Source organism: Euphorbia lathyris, chromosome 1, assembly GCF_963576675.1.
Source record: "Euphorbia lathyris chromosome 1, ddEupLath1.1, whole genome shotgun sequence".
In the NCBI taxonomy this organism is placed as follows: domain Eukaryota; kingdom Viridiplantae; phylum Streptophyta; class Magnoliopsida; order Malpighiales; family Euphorbiaceae; genus Euphorbia; species Euphorbia lathyris.
The window spans coordinates 122,380,822-122,388,544 of NC_088910.1; the positions used below are offsets into that span (position 1 = coordinate 122,380,822).

At 32.3% G+C, this 7,723-nt stretch overlaps 1 non-coding gene across 1 annotated transcript; it reads left to right on the forward strand.

Annotated features, from left to right (window-relative positions):
• Nucleotides 1-1,016: 1,016 nt before the first annotated feature.
• On the forward strand, nt 1,017-1,123 carry LOC136215844 (small nucleolar RNA R71). Its single transcript, XR_010682847.1, has one exon. It is a non-coding gene; the product is annotated as a small nucleolar RNA R71 (small nucleolar RNA).
• The last annotated feature ends 6,600 nt before the right edge of the window (nt 1,124-7,723 follow it).

Sequence of the window (7,723 nt, forward strand, 5' to 3'; positions counted from 1 at the left end):
TATTCAAATTTTTCAATTTATCAAGAAAAGTTAGAAATTGCTTATCCATATTCTTCTTGTTGAGCCTTTGAGGAAAAGGTGGATGAGGTTGATGAATTGATGGTGGTGATGATATAACATTTTCAGCCCCTTTTTCAGTAGGCACTTTGGGAATTTCAGAATTCCCTATATCTTCACTAGAACTTGGTGACTGAATTTCTATTTTCTCATTTGAATCATCCGACAAGATATCATTTGAATTATTGTGAAATGTATATTGATTACCGGATCTTAATGTAACAGCTTTCAAGTCCCTTGGATTTCCTTCAGTGTTGCTTGGGAGATTTCCTTGGTTTCGAGATGGAATTGCATTGGCTAGTTGCCCAAGTTGGACCTCCAGATTATGAATAGATGATGAATGGTTCTTTGCAATTTGATCAAACTTGGATTCAAGGCTTTTAGTGATCTCATCTTGGGAATTTATTTTTTTATTAATTCCCTCCAAGAATTTATCCATCTTCATTTCAAGTAATCCGAACCGATCTTGTGGTTGTTGGATATTTTGCCCACGATTTGGATTATTTGACCATGAGGAATTTTGATTAGGCCTCCAACCAGAACTGTAATTATTAGGATATGGATTTCCCCGTGCTTGTCCTTGGACATAATTAACTTGCTCCTCTGTACTTGGTTGTCCCAAGGGACATTCAAGTTCATAATGTCCACTTTGTCCACACATTGTACAAGTTGGTTGATTACCCATACTCATTTTCTCAATCTTCTTGGTTAATGCTGAAATTTGTGCCTGCAAAACAGTCATTGGGTCAGTAGTAATAATTCCTTTCATAGGTTGAGAAGATGATTCCTTTGCTCTCTCACTTGGCCACATGCAATTGTTAGTAGCCATTTCTTCCAATAAATCATAGGCATCAGTAGTAGTTTTCCTCATAAGTGATCCTCCGGATGCTGAATCAATAATGGTTCTGGTGGCAGGATTAACTCCATTGTAGAAAGTCTGTATAAGTAACTCTCTTGGAAGGTTATGATGGGGGCAACTCCGCTGCAAATCCTTAAAACGTTCCCATGCTTCATATAATGATTCAGAATCAAATTGTGTAAATGTAGTAATTTCCTTTATCAACTTGGCTGTTTTTGCCAAAGGAAAATACTTGGATAAAAATGATTGTGCCAATTGATCCCAAGTTGTAATGGATCCTGGTGGTAATGAATTTAACCAAGCTTTGGCTTTATCCTTTAAAGTAAATGGAAAAAGCCGAAGCTTAATTGCTTCGGTAGGAACATTATTAATTTTAAATGTATCACATATCTCCAAAAAATTTGCTAAATGAGAGTTTGGATTTTCATTTGGCAAACCATAAAATTGGATACAATTTTGCATCATTTGAAGTAAAGCTGGTTTTATTTCAAATTGATTTGCATTAACCGTCGGACGAACCACTCCTTGTTGCGCCCCATTCACTGCTGGAATGGCATAATCCATAAGTCTTTGCTCGGGTAGATTTGCCATCTTGTCTTTCAATTTTTTTGTTTTTCGTTTCTGTTTACAAAAAATTTCAATCTCTGGGATAAATGTTTCAAGCTTTTCCTTGGAACTTCTTGTCCTAGGCATGTACTTGAATTAAAAAAAATCTGCAAAATTGAAAAGAAAAAAATATCAGTAAAAAAAATAAAAATAAAATGACTGTAATCCAAAAGTTAGACTAAGTAAAATAATAGCAATAAACAGAATTGCTCCCCGGCAACGGCGCCAAAAACTTGTTGAGGAATTTCTGCAAGTGCACAGTTTCCTTGTAGTAATAAAAGATGTCGATCCCTCGAGGAACAAAGTTATTACTCACTATCACTTAATCCGTTTCTTTTGTTTACAGAAATCAAATATAAGAATGTTGTTAATTATCTAATTAAAACTAATCTAATTACTTGAATCTAAAGATCAAACTTAAATATGCATTTGAATAACAAGTCAGAGACAGATGATAAAAACTTAATGAATTGCTTAATTATACTTATTCAATCTAACGATTACAAGTTAAGTTGTATATAATTCTAACCTACTCTCTCGACATAAATTAGAGTACTTAGTAATATAAAACGATGATATTAATTCTCAGTTCTCACTTGTTGAATCAACTAATCAATCATAAACATTACTAATTCAATAATCAACATATGACAACTATCTTTTTTATCCTGATCTCTCTAGGGATAAAAGATAATCAATTCTTCATAAATTTCGTTAAGGAATTGTCTCTCGATCATATTCCTAACTATAAAGACTAATTAAGATCTTAACTGAACCATGTATTATGAAAAGAATATTGTAAGTTAGATTAAACTAAGTCAATTGAACAAACTGAAGTGGATAGTAATTATCATATAGAATGTAATTGTAAATACAAGAAGTAAAGAAGAAGGAGAATAGTGAAGGATGATCTCTCTATCCTTTTTACATTAATGTCTTCTTTCTTCTTGATCTCTAACTTCTCTTCAAAATGCTTTAAACATGCAATTGACCTTCAAGTCTCTTTTTCTTTCTGATCTCTTGTGTTCTTCTTCAAGTAATTTTTCATCCTTTAAACATCCAGCAATTATGTTCTTTTAAATGTAGAGACACCCCTTGAAACACCACTCTAGATAGACATGTCTTTTGGATGGAAGAATGTGACTTTTGACAAAGAGACATAACTTTACAGCAATTCTGGAAAATTCCGCGGACGCGTTATTTTCCGCGAGCGCGTTCTGGAAATTCCTGCAATCCAAGCCTCTTTAATCCAATGAGCGTGCTTTTTTCCGTGGGCGTGTTTCAGCTGATTTTCATCTCAAAATGTGAATGTTCATGCATCTATTTGACAATTTTCCTACACAAAACATAACACTAAAACAAGGATAAAACACTAACAAATCACATAATAAACACTCAAATTATCAAAATGAAATACTAAACTTTGAACAAATTATGAACTTATAAAGTTCATATCAGTGAACACTTTGAATCAATTCTTTGACTGTTTTACAAATATACATAACGTGGGCTTTGAACATGGTGTTAAGGTATCTTAAGGAAAACACCAACACACATACTGTTTTATCCAAGCAAATTTGTGCAGTTAAATGCCTTTAATGATGCAGATTAGGGGAGCTATATGGGTACTAGAATATCAGTCATTGCCTACTATTTTTCAAAGTGATCCTCTCATAGCACGGAAAAACAAGAATTAACACATAGTGGCAATAAGCTCTAGTGAAGCAGAATATGTCGCTCTTGCACTTACTACTGGTGAAGTTCAATGGTTTTTATACATGTTAGATTTCATTTGAATTCAGTATACACACGTTGTTTCATTATTTTGTATCAATCAATCTGTGATCTATATTGTTAATAATCTTACTTTTCATAAAAAGACTAAGCATATACAATTAGATTATAACTTTATCCAGGATAAGGTTGAGGTTGACAAAGTTCATGTACTGCCGGTTTCTATGACAAATCATCTAGCATATATTTTTTACAAAACCGTTGGCCAAACCTATGTTTCAAGATATGGTTTCCAAGTCGGGTTTGTTTACTTCACATCATCGAGATACTTTCAATTACATTTCTGCATGTCACATGTGTATCATTAGTTAGTATAGGTTGGTTAATTAACCATATATAAAGGTTAGGTGGATGAGTTAGGTTAAAAGAATCTTTTTCTTTTTCTATATAAAGAAAGAAAACTCAGATATATCATTAACCTTATTTTTCTATGCATTATTTCAACAAAAAATATGCAGTTACTTTCTTCTCAATTTCTTCTCTTGTTTTCTTATTTACCGATTTTTGATTTAAAGAAAAAAAAAAAAAAAAAAGACATACCTAAATTTAACTTACTGCCCTTGTTGATTCTGTTTTTGCACCTACTTTTTTTTTTATCCTTTTGCTCAATACAATAGATATAAAGTGACTGATTAGAATTAAGAAACAACATGCTAATAATTATTTTGGAAGGAAAATTAATTAATATTTATCGGTTACCAGTAACAACAAATAATAAACACCTATCTACAATAGCTTGCAATGACGGCTATTTTGGAACATAAAAATGTCTTTGGTTTTGTAATGGCGGTTGTTCTTTGTTGGGGGATTTGGCGAAATTGAAATCAGGTGGTTTGACGCAATCATCCTTCACCGGTGGGTGTGATTTTTAGTTCGGCGACTGCTCTTCTTTCTCGCTGGTCTCTCTACCATTCATCGATGTCTCATTTAGGGTCCACTTGAGCGTCTCTAATTACATGGTTTCCACCTCCTTTTGGCTCGTTTAAGTGTTATATTGTCACTGATCTTTTTCAACAAGTTAGTTATGGTTTTGTGTTAAAAGACTCTGCTGGTTTTATTCACGCTCGAAATGGTAGTTTGTCTTTTACGTCTAATGTGCTTATCGCTGAGGCAGTGTCCGGGAAGCTTTGAGTTGGTTGAAAGATAACAGCTTTCGAAATGTCATTATGGAATCAGATTTTCAACTTTTAGTCAATACTATCAACGATCAAGAGAATATGAATTCTATGTTGAGCCTTATTGTTTCTAATTGTAAATCTCTTATAAGGGAAATCCATAACTGTCAAGAGATCTACGAATCTAGTAGTTCATACTTTAACTAGAATGATTGATTTTATATCAGATTACGGAGATTGGGAGTTTATCCCTCTATTTCATGTATCAGTTTTGAGAATTGCTCAATAAATTTCTTTTTTCTTTTAAAAATACCAACACCAACTAAACTAAATACATCCTTACTTTAAATAATTAAATGCATTTCTCACCATCCAACCATATTAGATGGAACAATAAGGTATTTATTATTTAAAAGTATATATATATGAATCTTATCCAAATACTATATAAATTAGATGTTAACATTAAATGTAAAATTGATGGTAATTTGTTTTACTCATATCCAAATAATTTCCATTAAAACACAAAATCCCTATACCAAATCAGCCTCACTTTCATAGAAATTTAAGATAAAATGGCATTAACTTAACAACAAAACAGTAGCTTTCACTATTATTATTTTTGTCTCTTAATGGTAGAAAATAAAACTCTTAATTAATTTTCATAATCACCCAATTGGAATGATGGAAAGACCCTTAAGAAACTTCTTGTAATTAACAACACAATAATTATTTATAAAATAGTAATTAATTAAATAATTTATAATAATTTATCATATCTCAAACATACGTGCAAGAATAATTAACTTAATTTTTTGTTTTCTTTAAAAAAAAAAAATTGAAACTCATCACTTCAAGTGTGTACACTTCAAAGAAAAATTAGGAAAAAAACTCACCATTAACAAACAAAAATTACGTGTCCACTTAAAAAAGGCCCAGTTGATATAATAAGCCAAAAATTTATATATTTTTTACACTATTATTTTTATTTATTTATAAATATTTTGTCATTTATATTGACTTTAGTCCTGTCGGGTGACTTCTCTTAGTTACGTGCAAATTAAGGTATATGCTTAGAATATTGTTTATTTTATTTTAGTTTCATGATTTATTAATTGGTTGATATATTAATTTAATGGACATAATTAAAAAATTATAAGCAAATACTTTGTATTTTATAGGTAGTATAATTTATTTTAAAAACAAAACAAATTTAATATAAATGTTAATAAATTAAAATTAAAGAGTTGGGAATATATATGTAGATAATGGTCCAAGGTTGATTTAAAATGTTAAAAAATAAGAAAAGAGAGAATGTTGGTCTATTTTGAAGTTGATTAAGTCATAATCTAGCAATTAAATTTCAGGAACAGCATTAATTCAATTGAGTTGGTATATTTATTAATTTTATTGTGAAGAGATTGATTGCAGAGTATATAATATAAATATATAGATTTTAGTAGTTTCGTTATTGACTAGTTATTTGAAAATTTAGGCAAATAGGTTGGTGATGGATTTTTATGAAGTGGTCCCTCATTTGGAAAATCTGCTTCTTCCTAATTCAATATTTAATAATCAAACTATCAATGCAATTTATTTTATTTTTTTAGAAGAAAGATCACTCTATGAATAAGATTCTTACAAAGAAAGTTCTCTAACCAACTAAACATTAACATTGAAAAGAAAATAAATTTGTTAGCATAGGAACTGACATTACAAGCAATAGGATGGACTACTATCGTTAACTTAAAAACAAAGAAACCGAATAATCAAAAACATAAAATTTAATTAATCACTTGATATTTCTTTAATATATTATTATTAAACATTTTCAATGGTTGGGGTGGTCTGAATTTAACGAATTTATATCTAAAAATTCTAAAAATGCTCATTCCAAACTTAATCACTCTACTACTAATTTAGGTAGATGCGGATTCAAACTTGAAAATCAAATCACGAGTCCTGCATAAACCGATCGTAAAAAATTAAGAATAACAACTCAAATTTTAATATTAATTACACTTGACAAATTTAAACATCCCTAATAACTAATGAAAATGGAAACATTAAATCCAAAATGCCCTAATCAAGTGAATCCCTTAATAATACTAAGCATTTGCAGAATATACCCGAATGGAGATGCCATAAGTACAGAAGAAGAATCTAAAAAGCAAATCAAAAGTGCGTTGGAGAGAATTGATAGGTATAAAGGCCCGCCAAAAGGAAATTGTTGATTAGAGTAGTAATTGAACTGAATTGAGTCGTGTGTGGATGGAAAATGGTCTAGTATCGTTAGAGACAAGGTCACAGACTAATTACAGCTGGTTCGAGAGTCGCAGACAAAGTAACAAACAAGGTCACAAACTTACATGTAGTCATGTTCAAGATTTAGGTTTTGGTGATAGACCATGAATTTCAACTCTTTTGAAGTTTGGGAGTGATGTGTGAAATTGGGTATAAGGAATGCATTTAGGAATGGAGAATTTGTTTGAAGTTTTCCTTAAAATATGGCAAAAATGATGAAGGGAAGCCTAGACGCGCAATGACTCCGTCTTTTCATATTTGTCCCCTAATATTCATTCTGCGCTGAGTCTTCTTTGGCTTCAAATTCGTCGGACTGGTCTTTTGTCATTCGGCTTTGTTTGGAACTCAACGGTTGAACTTGATCTGCTCCACACGCTGCAGTTGTTGCCTCGTCGGTCCCGGGCGCCTAGGATTCTACCGGCCGCTCCTCCGCCTGGCTGGATCAAGTGTAATTCAGATGCCTCTGTTACCACTGTCAATGCCGACTGTGGAGGTGTGTTTCAGGATTCTGCTGGACACTCTGTGGGTTCATTTGCTTTTCCGACTACTTGTTCCCTGGTGCATGTTGCGGAACTCTGTATTGCGCTTTATGTAATTCGTTTGGCTTACAATAAGGGCTGGCATCATATTTGGCTTGAAAGTGACTCGACCTATGTGGTATCTCTACTTTGTCATGCCGACTTATCAGCCCCCTAGGAGAAACATCAAGAGCGTATGAAGTGTCGCGTGTTGATTCATGAAATGCATTTCGTTGTGTCGCACGTTTTTCGGGAAGGTAATCATGCTGCAGATGCGTTGGCTAACTTTGACAGGATCAGTTCGAAGCCTCACTGGTGGGACTCACATCCTCATTTATGTTCTAGTTATATTTGGGACAATTGTAACGGCCGAGACTTGTATCGGTTCGCTTAAACTTACCATTTCTCTCTTTGACATTATTTGTTTTTATTTTATTTAGGCTTAATACCCTCCCAGCCCCTCAAATTGG